The sequence below is a fragment of the Primulina eburnea genome, chromosome 9 (assembly GCF_022965805.1).
Source record: "Primulina eburnea isolate SZY01 chromosome 9, ASM2296580v1, whole genome shotgun sequence".
NCBI lineage: Eukaryota > Viridiplantae > Streptophyta > Magnoliopsida > Lamiales > Gesneriaceae > Primulina > Primulina eburnea.
The window spans coordinates 17,015,736-17,032,354 of NC_133109.1; the positions used below are offsets into that span (position 1 = coordinate 17,015,736).

Here is a 16,619-nt window from a genome sequence, read left to right on the forward strand (position 1 = left end):
TTAAAAACCGAGGAGCCATGGACCAAGCCACCAAAAGGGCGACTTAGTCATGTCTTAGACTTGCTAGGTAAGGGATCTAACCATGGCTATAGTGTAAAAGCCCTAAAAACTTCTTGCTTGAAAATTTGCGGAAAATTAAAATTTTTCTTTTTAAAAGAACTTAAATGGCCTCATTCATAAAATCACTGATGAATCAGTTCAATGTTTCCAAAATATTGCAGCGGAAGAAAATAAAGTTGCCAAAAATAACAATTTTAAAATTTATCCAATGAGTGATAAAATGTTTGCGGAATAAAATAACAACTGCTGCACTGAGGTCCTCGGGTGCCACTACTGCCGACCCAAGCTGGCTCACTGGTCCCCGCCCTCGGCCCTGGCCTCATCAGTACCTACAACAATCAAGTCTAGTGAGCCTAAAGACTCAGCATGCATATATCGCAGGTAACGAGTAAATCTGAAGTAAAATATGCATGGGATAAAATTTCATGTCATGAGGCATGCTGAAAATAATCTGTACTGAGCAATTATAATACGTGCATAACTGAACTGATAATCACGATAAAAATATTTGCTCCTTGGAGCCCTGTACTGAAATAACTGATAAAATTTTCTGTTGAGATTATGTTTTACGCCTGTGGCCACTGCACTAAGCTGAAACAGATCGGTAACTGGCTACCGGGGAGGCTGAAACTGAACTGATCTGGCCGGTCACTGGCGACCGGGTGGTACCATACTGAACTGATCGGTCACTGGCGACCGTATAAAATAACACTCCCACATAGTGAATGAACCACAAGCCATATCGCATAAATCTCAAAAATAATCATTTCTGTTTTCATGCACGTAATATAATTTAACTGGCATAATGAAAAATCCTGAAATTTTACCAACTAGATTGGATTGAATCGTCCCCAGGCTCGCTGCAACCTAACTGTGCTATGAAAAATATGCAATAGCTTAAACATGACCAACTACGCAATTTACGTTCAAAAGATGCGACTATGATGCCTAATGACTTCGCATTTAATCATGACTCCGAACCAACCTGAACCGACACTGAACCGACATAAAGTCATGATTAAAATACGCTTAAAATACCGAAATAATGTACCTATAATGATGATGGTCGAAATCTAGGTGAAATGGAGGCCAAAACATGAAACGCTCTTTCGAGAGTCAATTTGGCACATCGCACCGTAGATTCTCGTACGACCTCAAAAATAATCCGAATCATAAACGGTCGAAGACATGACCTTCCTAACTCAATGGGGCACTGTCCAGTCCAAGGCCATAGGCTAAAAGCCGACCGAGAACTCTAACGAGCCTCCGAACCGACACAACAACTTGCTGTAAAATTCCAGCAACTGTACAATCGTGTATCTTGTGTTGTTTTCGAGACTACCGGCCATTGGGGCGTGATCCACCGACCAGAGACTCTTACCAACATCCCAAGGAGTGATTTGAACCATGGCTAAGGGCCCTAGGCCAGCCACAATCTGCGTCACACCAAAACTCAACCGAAACTCCAACCGAGAACCAACGTGCATGCGTGTGTAGTGTTTTGCCTTGATCGATGTCTTGCGTCGTTCTAGTGGCCATTTGATTGACCATGGCCCGATCTAGACATGTAGGAGCATGATATGAACCGTGGCTAAGGGCCATAGGCCAACCAACATCCAAACCAAGCAACAAAAGAAACGAAACCATATGCTAAAAATGGAAGGGGCCGAAGGGTTATAGGGGCTGTTTTGATGTTTTGATTAAAAACCGATGAGCCATGGACCAAGCCACCAAAAGGGCGACTTAGTCACGTCTTAGACTTGCTAGGGGAGTGATCCAACCATGGCTATAGGCCCTTGGGGCAGCCAAGATTAGATCCTTCCTCCATGACAACAAACTGAATTTTTTTCGAACAAGATTCTGCACTAATGGGGAGGTTGCTGTCATGTGCTCGTTCCAGCATATATGGAACTGAAACTCACGATCTATCATGGCCCTAACATGTCCTAGTACATGTCTATATGTAGCCTCGATCCCCTGGAACGATCCATCCCTGAAATCAAAAGGAACGTACCCAAACGTGAAGCATGAAAGTCGATAAAATCTGTGCAGAATTTTCTTTCTTGTTTTGCTGAAAATTTCGGTTTTTGAAATGATAAAATCTGATCATGTACTGAAAAATAATTAATAATATGACTTGATTGAGGTTTGAAAGAGATCTAGACATGCCTGGTTATCGTTTGAAATAGAAACGAGCGAAACCACGACGACGCGGCACGGAGGAGGTGAAGCGCTTCTCTTGTTCTTTCTAGTTCTCGATTTTTCTCCCTTTCTCCCTAGCTATTACTCACGTTTTTTCTACTGAAAAGGGTCTGATTTTGGTGGGGAGGGAGTGTGATGGAGTGGTTATGAGGGGTGAGGAGGATGGTGCAAGATATAAGGATCATATCAAGACCAAGTCTTCATGCATTTAAATTTTGAATTTGAATTGCTATCAAATGATCTCTTGGGTGATTCTAGAGTATAGTGGCCGATTTTATCATGCCAATCAAGGGTTAGGATAGTGGTCTAGTATTAATTAATTAAGGAGGAAAAATAGCTAAAAGAATTAGCATGCTAATCAACCAAGAATGGGTCAAATGTGAGTTGGCAAGTCCTAGTTTGTTCTTCTAGGGGTGTGGCCGAAAATCTACAAATAAAATGAGTGGGAAGTGTTGGTTATCTAGTCAACTAATAATCCTTGAAAGCCTTACTAATCCTTTAATTAATTTAGTGAGCTAACCCTTTAATTAAGCAACTTAAATGGGCTTATTTCTTAATCACCTCAACCAACTTAAATTAAATCCTCACACCTTCTTTTTAACTTAAATGAACTTACTTGCTAGCTAAACTAACTTCTAGAAATATTTCTCGAATCTTAAATTCTATCTCAAAACTCCAACTCCAGTCCGGCCTCACTGAAAAAACTGAAATTCTAAAAATCAAACTACTGAACTGAAATAATAAAATAATTAACTTCAAAGAAATGCATTTAAAATAATTATGCAATGAAGTCAATTAAATTTAAAAAAATCTAGAATTATGCATGGCTTATACGTAGACTGATTTACGGGTTCTACATATAGGCCATTGGAGCAGCCAGGATCAGATCCTTTCTCCTTGACAGCAAAACCGAAACTTTGAGACACAAACTTGTACCGACGGAAAGTTGCTGTAGATTTCGAATTCAAGCAAGCATGGTGACTGAAATATTGGACTAAAGTGATCCTAATCCATGCTATAACATGTCTAGATGTCGCCTTGGGAGCCTGGAGTCGAACCATAACCTGAATATACAAAAACAAGCAAAAACCGTGAAGTGCATCTTGAAATATAGAAAATTCTGCATGTGCAAGTTTCTGAAATTTGCTGTATATTTCGGTTTTAACATAGCAGTGATGATCATGGACTGAAAAATATTTGATAATAGTACTTGATTGAGGTTTGAAAGAAATTTAAACATGCCTGGTTTCGTTTCGAAAGAAAACGAACGAACGACGACGACGCGGCACGGAGGAGTGGAACGCTTCTCTTCTCTACTTTTCTTGCACTCGATTTTCTTTCCCTTCCCTCTAGCTAAGACTCACGATTTCTCTACTGAATACACTCTGAATTTCGGTGGTACGGAGGGGAAGAAGATGGTTAGGGGAGTGAGGGAAGTGAGTGCAAAATATAGGGAAAGATATCAAGACCAAGTCTTCTCTTTTTGAATTTTGAATGGTTGTTTGATATCAAGTCTATGTTGGGTGTTTCTAGAATGGTGATGGCCGATTTTTACCTTGCTAATCTAGACTAGGATAAGCTCCTTAATTAATTAAATGGTACTCCCAAAAATCATAGAATTATCCTACTAATTACATGCAAAGAAAGGGTCAGAAGGTTGAGTTGGTAAAAGAATCATCTAGTAACTAAGGGGAGGGCCGAAAATTCCCTAATAAAATGTAGTGGAAAATTGTTTATTATCTAGTAAATTAATAACCCTTAAAAGCCTCACTAATCCTTTAATTAATTTAGTGAATTGAACTCTTAATTATTGGAACTTAAATGAACTTATTTCTTAATCACCTCAAGTAATTAAATTAAATCCTCAAACATCCTTTTTAACTTAAATGAACTTACTTGCTAGCTAAATTAACTTCTGGAAATATTTCTCGAATCTTAAATTCTATCTCAAAACTCCAACTCCAGTCCGGCCTCACTGAAATAACTGAAATGCTAAAAAAAACAAACTACTGAACTGAAATAATAAAATAATTAACTTCAAATAAATGCATTTAAATAATCATGCAATGAAGTCAATTAAATTTAAAATACTAAAATTATGCATGGCTTATACGTAGACTGATACGTGTTCTATAGTACTGTTCATCGGGTTACTATTCAAGCGCTGCGGCGCTAGAATAGTAGCGCCTAGGCGCTAACAGGCCGAGAGTTTGGCGCTGAGGCGCTAGAAAATGGCGCTGCGGCGCTAACAAATGCGAAAATTGATTTTTAAGCTCACTTTGACTTCCTCAATCATTCTCCATCACTTCTTTTCTCCTTCTCCTCATCCGAAACCTCCATCTCCTTCCATTTTCTACATTTCTTCTTCAATCTATGAGAGATTTGTTCAAGAAAATTATGAAATGAAGGTAGATTTGTGATCCTCTCATCACGAGCTTCACAAGGATGTAAGTTTTTCTGATTTTTGTTAAAATTTGGAAATGGGTTGAAGTTTAGAATTGATATTTGAGTTGATATTTGAGATATTGAGATGTTGGAGATGTTGTATTTGTGTTGGTTTGAATTTAAAAGGGATATGAGAATGGTTTCTTGTTTATGTACGAAGAACAATTCCCACGCCTTCTGTATTTTGTGTTTATGGGACATTTGTGGTTGGATTTTGGAGTTATGGTCTTCATCAAACTTGTAGATAATCGAGTTAGCTTCGATTTGGTTCAAGAATCACTCAATTCTATGAAGAATTGAAAGAGATATGTTATATTTACTAAACCTGGTCTAGAATCCCGAGTTTGTGTCCATGGATTCTGTTTATTCGAATTCTAGTATTAATCGGTTGGGAGTCTGAATTTGGTGTTCAAAAGAAAGTTATAGAACATTGTCTTGTCTTCGAAATGATATAAGATGGGCTTGATTCCATTGAGTATTGAGGGAATTATGCTCCAAATACTAAATGGTGCCAGATTTGTACTGATGCAGAATTTCGAAAATTATGTGGTATGTTTCAGTTTATGAACGACTGAGTAAATGACTTTATTTGACAAAATTTTGTAAAGAAGAATTGTTGGGAATTGAGTTTTCTTGTATATCCAATTTGCGGATCTTGATTTGAAGCCGTATTGAATTAATTATGAATTTTGTACAGAAACTGTTCTGTTTTGATAAATGATCCGAGTTCTTGAGTTATAGTAGACTTCAGAGGTTCAAGACTTCTCATCTACACATTTCGATCTTATTTTGGTAATATTTGAAAGGTATGTTACGGTCGGTAACATACGAGGTAAAAGTATCATTTTTATTTTAAATTGAAAATTCGATGGCTTGATGAATTATTTGATTGTTGATGATTGATCTTATTGATGAGCTTATATGATATTGACTTGATGAGATTGAAATGCATCATTGCATTGCATATTGAGCCACTTTTTGATTCAGATTTGATATGGCGGAGGTCGCCTTGATTTATTGATTTGTTGGACGTATGGGGCTATAGTTGAGTTGGCATAGTGTATGCGGAGGTCGCTGCTATGGCCTGAACACTCTCTATAGGCGCACCATAGTCTTGGGATTGTAGAACACAACACACCACCTCGAGCGGATGAGTCGGTGGATGTTGTTGGGGGATTCTCTTCCCTTGGGTACCCTATGACCAGATGATTCACTTGATCTTGAGATTTATTGATAGCCTACAGTTTCTAATCATGCATTGCATTATATTACATCTTTATGAGTATATAAAATTTGTGAAATTTTAATTCTCATATGTTATTGATTGTATCATACTGGGTTTATACTCACCGGCACGTCGGCTACCTCTTGTTTTCATGTGCTTGACGGTAGGTGAGGCGAGGCTTGGTATCCCAGAGTCCAGTTCCAGGCGAGGAGATACGAGTTAGAGTGGGATTCTCGGGTCTTAGAAGCTATGTGATGGATGATGTTTGGATTTATTTGGTTCACTACTTTATTTTGGCATGTTAAAATTTATATTTCAAACATTTGTAACCTTTAAATTAATTTGACGATGTTTATGTGAATTTGTGAACCACAAATTATGTATTTACTAAATCGTTGAGTTTGTTATATTTATAATTATTAATATTAATGTCGGACCGGGGCCCCACATTAGGTGGTATCAGAGCGTAAGATATTTGGGAACAGGGTAGATCGAGTCAGTTCGAATTTCTTGATCATGTGATAATTTTTCTAGCATACTATGCCGTGATGTGAAATACATGATCATAATTGAGATATTATATTGTTGAGCTCTATTCGAGATTTTTGAGATTGTTAAGTCTCAAGAGCCAGAGATGATTGATACAAGATTGAAATGATTATGATATTGTGATTTTATATGTGTTTGATCTATTGTATATCAGACATGGCTACTCGTGGTAGAGTTCGTGGTAGACCTAGATAGAACATACCAGTGGCACAAGATCAGGGAAGTGCTACTCATACTCGGATGGATATAACTCCGACTCCGATGGAGATACTGTTAGCCAGATTTCAGTCTTTGCATCCACCGATGTTGAAGGGTACCGAGAATGCACTAGAGTGTGAGAACTGGTTGGAGAATATGGATCACTTATTTGAATCTCTTGAGTATCCAGATGATCGTAGAATCAAGTTAGTTTTTCATCCGTTATTGGATGTTGCTAAGAGTTGGTGGATAATGACCAAGAAAGCTTCAGAGAGTCGAGGTACGATTGTGACCTGGGATATCTTTAAATCTGAATTTTATCAGCGTTTCTTTCCTACGTCTTACAGAAAAGATAGGGGAGCCGAGTTTGCAAATTTAAAGCAGGGAAATCTGAATATTGAGGACTATGTTTCTAAGTTCTCGAATTTACTGAGATTTGCTCCTCATGTAGCATCCGATGAAGAAGCTAAGGCCGATCACTTCATAAATGGTCTTAACCCTGATATCTTTACCTTGGTTAATACCGGAAGGCCTAACACTTTTGCTGAGGCTTTTGATCGAGCCAAGGGAGCTGAAACTGGAATCATTAGGCAGAGAGGTTCTCAATATTCACAAAGACCCCAACAGCCACAGTTCCGACATCAGTTCAGACAGGGTAATACTGGCGGTAACAGTGTCAACATAAGAGAGCAGTTCAAGGCTAGAGGCAAACAATTTAAGAGGCATGGCAGTAATTTTTCGAGTTCTAGTGGATCGAGACAGTCTGGTTCAGTTCAGAGCACTGGTTATTCCGGCCCGACTTGTGGTCAGTGCGGTGGTAGACATTATACCGATCAGTGTAGAGGAATCTCAGGAGCTTGCCACTTGTGTAACCAGGTGGGACACTATGCTCGAGTGTGTCCTAATCGTGGCAGTGAAATATCTCAGAGTGGGAGATCATCGAGACAGACACCTCACCAGAATCGTCAGACCCCTACAGTTCATTCTTATCAACAGTCAAATAGATCAGATCTGAACAAACAGAGTGGTAGCCACAGGGTATGACAGCCACCTAGGCAACGGGCTCGAGTTTTTGCACTCACTGAGGATGAGGCACATAATGCTCCAGATAATGTCATTGCAGGTAATTGTTTTCTCTCAGGTTATCCTGCTTATGTTTTGATGGATACTGGTGCATCACATACTTTCATAGCTGAGCACTTTGTCACGTTGCATTCGTTGCATTATGCCATTATCATCTACATTATCTATTTCTGCTCCACTGGGAAAAGTGATGAGGTCAGCTGAAATGATAAATGGTTGTGAATTTTGTTATGAGGATAATGTTATTGAGCTTGATTGTATTGTATTGGAGATGTCTGATTTTGACTGCATAGTTGGCATTGACATGTTGACAAGATACAGGGGTACTGTAGATTGTTTTCAGAAGGTCGTAAAGTTTAGACCTGATATGACAGATCACTGGACATTCTATGGTAAAGGTTCTCGAGCTAAGATTCCTTTGACATCTGTTTTGTCCATGACTCGTTTGTTGCAGAAAGGAGCCGAATGTTTCTTGGTTTATGCAATTGATATTTCAAGGTCAGTACCTAAATTGGCAGATATTCCAATTGTTAGTGAATTTTCAGATGTATTTCTAGATGAGATTCCACGATTTCCTCCAATCCGAGAAATTTATTTCAACATTGAGTTGATGTCAGGTACACAACCTATTTCTAGAGCTCCTTATAGAATGGCACCAATTGAATTGAAGGAACTAAAGGAACAACTTGAGGATCTATTGAATAAAGGATATATAAGACCAAGTGTTTCACCTTGGGGTGCTCCGGTTTTATTTGTGAAGAAGAAAGATGGGTCTATGAGGCCTTTGTGTCGATTATAGACAGTTGAATAAAGCCGCAGTAAAGAATAAGTATCCTTTGCCAAGGATTGATGATCTCTTTGACCAGTTGCAGGGTTCTTCAGTATATTATAAGATTTATTTAAGATCCGGATATCATCAGTTAAGAGTTAGAGAGGCAGATGTGCCTAAGACTGCTTTTCGTACCAGGTATGGGCATTTTGAATTTTTGGTAATGCCTTTTGGGTTGACCAATGCACCTGCGGTATTTATGGATTTGATGAACCGTGTGTTTCAAAGGTATATAGATCAATTTGTTGTGATCTTCATTGATGATATTCTAATTTATTCAAAATCTAAAATTGAGCATGTCGAACACTTGAGAGTTGTACTGCAGATTTTGAGAACTGAAAAGTTGTATGCTAAATTATCCAAATGCGAGTTTTGGTTGGATAGAGTGGTTTTCCTTGGACATGTGATTTCAAGTGCTGGTATATCATTTGATCCGAGTAAAGTTGAGGCATTCATCAATTGGTCTAGACCGACATCAGTTCCTGAGGTACGTAGTTTTATGGGTTTGGCAGGCTATTATCGCAGATTTATTGAAGGATTTTCACAGATTGCGAGGCCAATTACCCAGCTTACACAAAAGAATGCACCATTTATTTGGTCACAGGCATGTGAGGATAGTTTTGTTGAACTTAAGCAGAGATTGACTAGTGCTCCAGTTCTGACTAATCCATCAGGTGTAGGAGGATTTACAGTGCACACTGATGCTTCACATCAAGGATTGGGTTGTGTATTAATGCAGCATGGCCGTGTTGTTGCCTATGCTTCAAGACAGTTGAAGCCACATGAGTCTAGATACCCAGTGCATGACTTGGAATTAGCAGCAGTGGTTTTTGCCATAAAGATTTGGCGTCACTACTTTTATGGTGAGAAATTTGAGATATTCACTGATCATAAGAGTTTGAAATACCTCTTTTCTCAAGCAGAGTTGAACATGAGACAGAGACGTTGGTTAGATTTGTTGAAAGACTATGATTGCGAGATAAAATATTATCCGGGTAAGTCGAATGCAGCAGCCGATACTTTGAGCAGAAAAGTATGTTATATGTCTTTGATCACTAGCAGTGTATCTGATCTAGTACAAGAATGTTGTCTTTCTGGTTTGGATTTTGTGGAAAATACTCAACCTATAAAAGTATTTATGATTCAGTCAGAACCCGAGTTGTTTGTTAAAATTAAAGAGGCCCAAAGATTAGATCAAAGTATTCAGAAATCAGTTGAACGCGTCAGATCAGGACATCGATCAGAATTTCAGGTCAATAATGAGGGTATTTTTTTTGTGAATGATCGTTTTGTAGTTCCTAATATTTCAGAGTTGAGGATACAGATTTTGCGTGATGCTCATTGCAGTAAATTCAGTGTACACCCTGGAAGTAAAAAGATGTTCAATGACTTGAAGAAACAATTTTGGTGGAAAAGAATGAAATCTGACATAACAGAATTTGTATCTCGTTGTTTGAATTGTCAACAAGTGAAAGCAGAAAGGAAGCGACCAGGAGGTCTTTTGCATAGCCTTAAGGTTCCAGAATGGAAGTGGGACCATATTACCATGGACTTTGTCACGAAGTTGCCGAGGTCGTCGAGAGGTTGCGATGCAATTTGGGTTATCGTTGACAGATTAACTAAGTCTTCGTGTTTCATTCCTTATCAGATGACATATAGGCATGATCAGATGGCCAGATTGTACATCAGAGAAGTTTTGAGATTGCATGGTGTGCCTAAGTCCATTGTATCAAATCGTGATCCTAGATTTTCTTCTCATTTTTGGCAGAGTTTACAAGATGCCCTTGGTACTCGTTTGCATTTGAGTACAGCATATCATCCTCAGACAGACGGACAGTCAGAACGTACTATTCAGACATTAGAGGATATGCTGAGAGCTGTAGTTATGGATTTTGGCATTGGTTGCAGGATTCGTTACCACTTGTCAAGTTTATTATAACAACATTTATCAAGTGAGTATTGGAATGTCACCATTTGAAGCACTATATGGCAGGAAGTGTCGATCTCCTCTGTATTGGGACGATTTATCTGAAGCACCGATTGTAGGACCTGATATGATAAGAGATATGACAGAGAAGGTGAAATTGATTCAGAGACGTATTGGAGCTGCTCGGGATAGGCAGGCTAAGTATTCGAACATCAGGAGACGACCGTTGATTTTTTCGAAAGGTGATAGAGTTTTTCTGAAAATATCTCTTTTTCGTGGTACAGTTAGATTTGGAAAGGAGGGTAAATTATCACCGAGATTCATAGGTCCGAATGAGATTTTGGAACGTGTTGGTGATTTGGCTTATAGATTAGCTCTTCCGCCTGCATTATCAGGTGTTCATGATGTTTTTCATGTGTCTATGTTGAGGAAATATCATCCAGATCCTTCTCATGTACTTCCACCCGACGAGATTGAGTTAGATCAGACTTTGAGCTATATTGAGAGACCGATTCAGATTTTAGACAGAAAAGATAAGCAACTCAGAAATAAATTGATACCGTTGATTAAAGTACAGTGGAATAGACATGGTGTCGAGGAGGCAACTTGGGAATTAGAAGACAAAATGAGACATAAATATCCAGAGTTATTCAAATGAAGTATGCTTCTATTCTCGGTTTTATTATCAATATTGATCATTATATCGTAGACTTGAAATTGAGGATTTGATTTCGAGGACGAAATCTATTTTTAGAGGGGAAGAATTGTAATGCCCGAATTTTTTTAAAAAAAATCCAAAAAAAAAAATTACTATTCACGGGTACTGTTCACGGTACTGTTCATCGGGTTACTATTCAAGCGCTGCGGCGCTAGAATAGTAGCGCCTAGGCGCTAACAGGCCGAGAGTTTGGCGCTGAGGCGCTAGAAAATGGCGTTGCGGCACTAACAAATGCGAAAATTGATTTTTAAGCTCACTTTGACTTCCTCAATCATTCTCCATCACTTCTTTTCTCCTTCTCCTCATCCCAAACCTCCATTTCCTTCCATTTTCTACATTTCTTCTTCAATCTATGAGAGATTTGTTCAAGAAAATTATGAAATGAAGGTAGATTTGTGATCCTCTCATCACGGGCTTCACAAGGATGCAAGTTTTTCTGATTTTTGTTAAAGTTTGGAAATGGGTTGAAGTTTAGAATTGATATTTGAGTTGTTATTTGAGATATTGAGATGTTGGAGATGTTGTATTTGTGTTGGTTTGAATTTAAAAGGGATATGAGAATGGTTTCTTGTTTATGTACGAAGAACAATTCCCACGCCTTCTGTATTTTGTGTTTATGGGACATTTGTGGTTGGATTTTGGAGTTATGGTCTTCATCAAACTTGTAGATAATCGAGTTAGCTTCGATTTGGTTCAAGAATCACTCAATTCTATGAATAATTGAAAGAGATATGTTATATTTACTAAACCTTGTCTAGAATCCCGAGCTTGTGTCCATGGCTTCTGTTTATTCGAATTCTGGTATTAATCGGTTGGGAGTCTGAATTTGGTGTTCAAAATAAAGTTATAGAACATTGTCTTGTCTTCGAAATGATATAAGATGGGCTTGATTCCATTGAGTATTGAGGGAGTTATGCTCCAAATACTAAATGGTGCCAGATTTGTACTGATGCAGAATTTCGAAAATTATGTGGTATGTTCCAGTTTATGAACGACTGAGTAAATGACTTTATTTGACAAAAGTTTGTGAAGAAGAATTGTTGGGAATTAAGTTTTCTTGTATATCCAATTTCCGGATCTTGATTTCAAGCCGTATTGAATTAATTATGAATTTTGTACAGAAACTGCTCTGTTTTGATAAATGATCCGAGTTCTTGAGTTATAGTAGACTTCAGAGGTTCAAGACTTCTCATCTACACATTTCGATCTTATTTTGGTAATATTTGAAAGGTATGTTACGGTCGGTAACATACGAGGTAAAAGTATCATTTTTATTTTAAATTGAAAATTCGATGGCTTGATGAATTATTTGTGATTTGTTGATGATTGATCTTATTGATGAGCTTATTATGATATTGACTTGATGAGATTGAAATGCATCATTGCATTGCATATGGAGCCACTTTTTGATTCAGATTTGATATGGCGGAGGTCGCCTTGATTTATTGATTTGTTGGACATATGGGGCTATAGTTGAGTTGGCATAGTGTATGCGGAGGTCGCTGCTATGGCCTGAACACTCTCTATAGGCGCACCATAGTCTTGGGATTGTAGAACACAACACACCACCTCGAGCGGATGAGTCGGTGGATGTTGTTGGGGGATTCTCTTCCCTTGGGTACCCTATGACCAGATGATTCACTTGATCTTGAGATTTATTGATAGCCTACAGTTTCTGATCATGCATTGCATTATATTACATCTTTATGAGTATATAAACTTTGTGAAGTTTTAATTCTCATATGTTATTGATTGTATCATACTGGGTTTATACTCACCGGCACGTCGGCTACCTCTTGTTTTCATGTGCATGACGGTAGGTGAGGCGAGGCTTGGGATGCCAGAGTCCAGTTCCAGGCGAGGAGATACGAGTTAGAGTGGGATTCTCGGGTCTTAGGAGCTATGTGATGATGTTTGGATTTATTTGGTTCACTACTTTATTTTGGCATGTTAAAATTTATATTTCAAACATTTGTAACCTTTAAATTAATTTGACGATGTTTATGTGAATTTGTGAACCACAAATTATGTATTTACTAAATCGTTGGGTTTGTTATATTTATAATTATTAATATTAGATGTCGGACCAGGGGCCCCACAGTATTTTTCTTTTTTCCTGTCAGCTTTCCCTGATTCACGGATTTCTTTTCTTTTCTTTTTTCTTTCTCTTTGTCTATCAGACAAATGTCTTTTCTTATAAATCTTTTCATCTTTATCTTTAATTTTATTCTTACCTTTATTAGGTAAGTCCATAAATTGATCACAAAATTTACCTAATTTTTTTTTCTCTAGTAAATTCTGTATTTTAATTTGATCATTTAATTTTATTTCATTACCGAGAGCTAAACCCTCTTGAATACAAGTATTTATTAAATTTCCATAAGTATAATTATCATAAGGAATATTTATATCATCTTTTCTTAATACTCTTCTATCCCTTTCAGCAAATAAGAAAGGTAGGCCATCTATAAATTTAGCTTTCCAAAGACTATCATTACAGTCTGGAATCTCATAAATACGAGATAAGAAAGTATCTTTATACCATCTAAAATCAGTAAGTGTTTTACATTTTAGATTACTTAATAAAGTTTTGATTTGTTCACTATTATCAGTGAATTTTCCAGTAAAATGTTCAATCATAGTCATTATTAATGAATAGACTACATTTTCTGATTGAATATTATTATCTATCTTTATGGAATTAAAAATTTCTTCTTTTTGAGAATAATGTAAATAATTGTCCCACCAACCTTTAAGTTGGCTAGTGAATCCTGCTGTTATCATTTTAGCAATATTTTTATCAGTATTGCCTGATGATTTACACCCAGTACTATACATAAGCATTCTGTGAGCAATATTATAAATCTGCCTATCACTAAAACCATCAATATTCCATTCATAAATATTTTTCCCATTATAACTATTAGCAAAAATATATTCATTTTATTCAATAAGAACATCCATAGGAGTAGGTTTATTATAATAATATTTGGTTGTAGTAGGTATATCTGCCCATTTAATTTTATTAATTTCTTCATCAGAATGATTATTAATTTTTTTTAATTCTTCAAACTCTTCATTAAGAGTATTTAAATTAAGATTTCTAATTTTTCTTCTAATAATTTTTCTATATCAGAAACAGAAGATTTAAATTTAAAATCCTTTATATCAGGAGGTGATTGAATAGAAGAAGTAGCAATAGAAACAATATTAGTTTATGGTTCTTCTATATGAACATCTGGTTTAATTTTATTAATAGCTAAAATAATTTTATCAATACGATCTATAAGAGAATTAATTTCTTCTCCTATTATTGTAAGATATAAATTTGTTTAATTCTGTTTTTCAATTGTCCGATTAATATGTTTAACAATTATTTGTAACATATCATTTTCAAATAATTTTGAAAAAGCAGTAAAATTTAAAATTTTATTATTCTTTTCTATTATAAAATATTGTTGAGGAGGATATACAGATTTTTGAATCTGTCCTGAATAAAGTTTATAATTTCTTTCAAGAATAGAAATATAATCTATAATAAATGTTTTAAAAAACAAAGGAACAAAATGTATTAATTTATTATGGTTTTCACAATATTTATAAAATGTTGAAACAGTATAATCAAAATTTTCTTCAGAAAAACTTTTAAAGTACCAATCTCTGAAAGATTCCCGTTTGGGTAAATAAAATTCTGCATTGACCTTTGCTCTAGCAGAAGATCCTTTAGTAAAATCAATTTTTGGTTTACTATCCATTAAATACTAAAATTCATTTCTGAAACTGTATCAGTTTCTTTAACTTTTTTAAAGTTACTTTTATGAACAATATTGTTTTGGTTTATGATTAATTCATCTACTGTATCTTGTACAGAAGACTCAACATCTTCTCTTATTTGAGAAGTAGAAGCTCTAGAAGTTTGTGGTATATCTACCATATAATCTAAAGGTGAAAAAAAAGAGTAACTAGATCTTGATATAGCATATATAGAAGATGGTAATAATCTTCTTTGCTCATTATTAAACTATATTTGAACAGATCCTTCATTAGTTTGTATAACTTGTTGTAAATCTCTATTTATTATAGGATTTCTAGGAACAGCTTGTTCAATTATCCAGTTTTCTGAAAATTCAATTTCTTCCCATTTTATAGATCTACGAGTTGTAATATTAGATCTATTAAAATTAGTTTCTATTAGAATAATTTCATTTAATTTTTTATCTATTCTTTTACACATAGGATTTAATGTAAATATTGGTTTATAATAAATACGATAACATATGCATATTACTTCTGTTCCATGAGTATAATTATAACCATAAGTTTTAACATTTAATGTTAAAGAATCTAATATATTAATATCAGACAAACATAAAGATAAATTAGGATAAACATCAAAATATAATGGACCATGTGTCAGACTAGATTGAATTATTCCCATAAGGGATTGTTTCCAATGCAAATTTCTACCATCTTTTAAAGCTGCTATAAAGCTTTCTGGTATGACGAAGGAGATTGAGAAGGTTTTATTAAACCTTTATCTAGTAAAGAATTAATTTCATTCTTGCATAATTCTAAATATTCAGAATTCATTTGACAAAGACGAGACTTTGTTGGCATATTCTTTTCATCAAAATTCTCTTCATATGGAAGAGAAATAATATGTTTCTTACAATTTCAAAAAGCATTTGGTAAATCATTACATATTTCTAATGAAAATTTATTATAAATAATTTTTATTTTTTCCTGCAATTTAGGATTCTTTAATTTATCATTTATTGTAAGAAATTTTATTTCTTCTTTTAAAGAATTTATTTGAAAGGTTTTTCTTTCAATATGTTCTTGTAATTCATTTAAAATTCTATGAACATGTTTAGTAATAAACTTAAATGAAATAGGATTACCTTGATAGGTTTTTGTAACACCTGTTTCATCAACATATGTTAAAGGATATATTTGATAAATAAAAGGAAGACCAAGTATAAGTTGGCTAGAAATATCTTTTGCTAATAAAAAACTGGTTTGAATACAGTTTTTATCTTTGCAAATATATGCTTTTGGTAATTTATAATTTATTTCTAAAGGTTCTCCTCCTGCATGAGAAAGAGAATGAGTAGTTTTATGAAAATATTTTGTAGGAATTAATCCTTCCTGTATAACATTTAAATCTGCAACACTATCTATCATAGCAATAAAATTCTTCTTATAAGAATTATCAATTAATAAAGTAATATTAGTATACTATTTTTGAGATATTATCATAATCAAAACAGATAAATGTTTCTGATTATTATCAGGAAATGAAATATCTTGAATATTTTCAAAACTTTCAGAAATTGAATTATTATTATTTTCAATGATTGAAATACGATAGTTTATACTATTA

At 35.4% G+C, this 16,619-nt stretch overlaps 1 protein-coding gene across 1 annotated transcript in view; it reads right to left on the reverse strand.

Moving 5' to 3' along the window:
• Positions 1-279: 279 nt before the first annotated feature.
• Positions 280-16,619, reverse strand: part of LOC140840441 (uncharacterized) — a 76,857-nt gene continuing 60,517 nt past the window's right edge. Inside the window, exon 2 of the mRNA XM_073207636.1 lies at positions 280-389. The gene's annotated coding sequence lies outside the window, so the exon portion shown is untranslated. The remainder of the gene's footprint in view (positions 390-16,619) is intronic.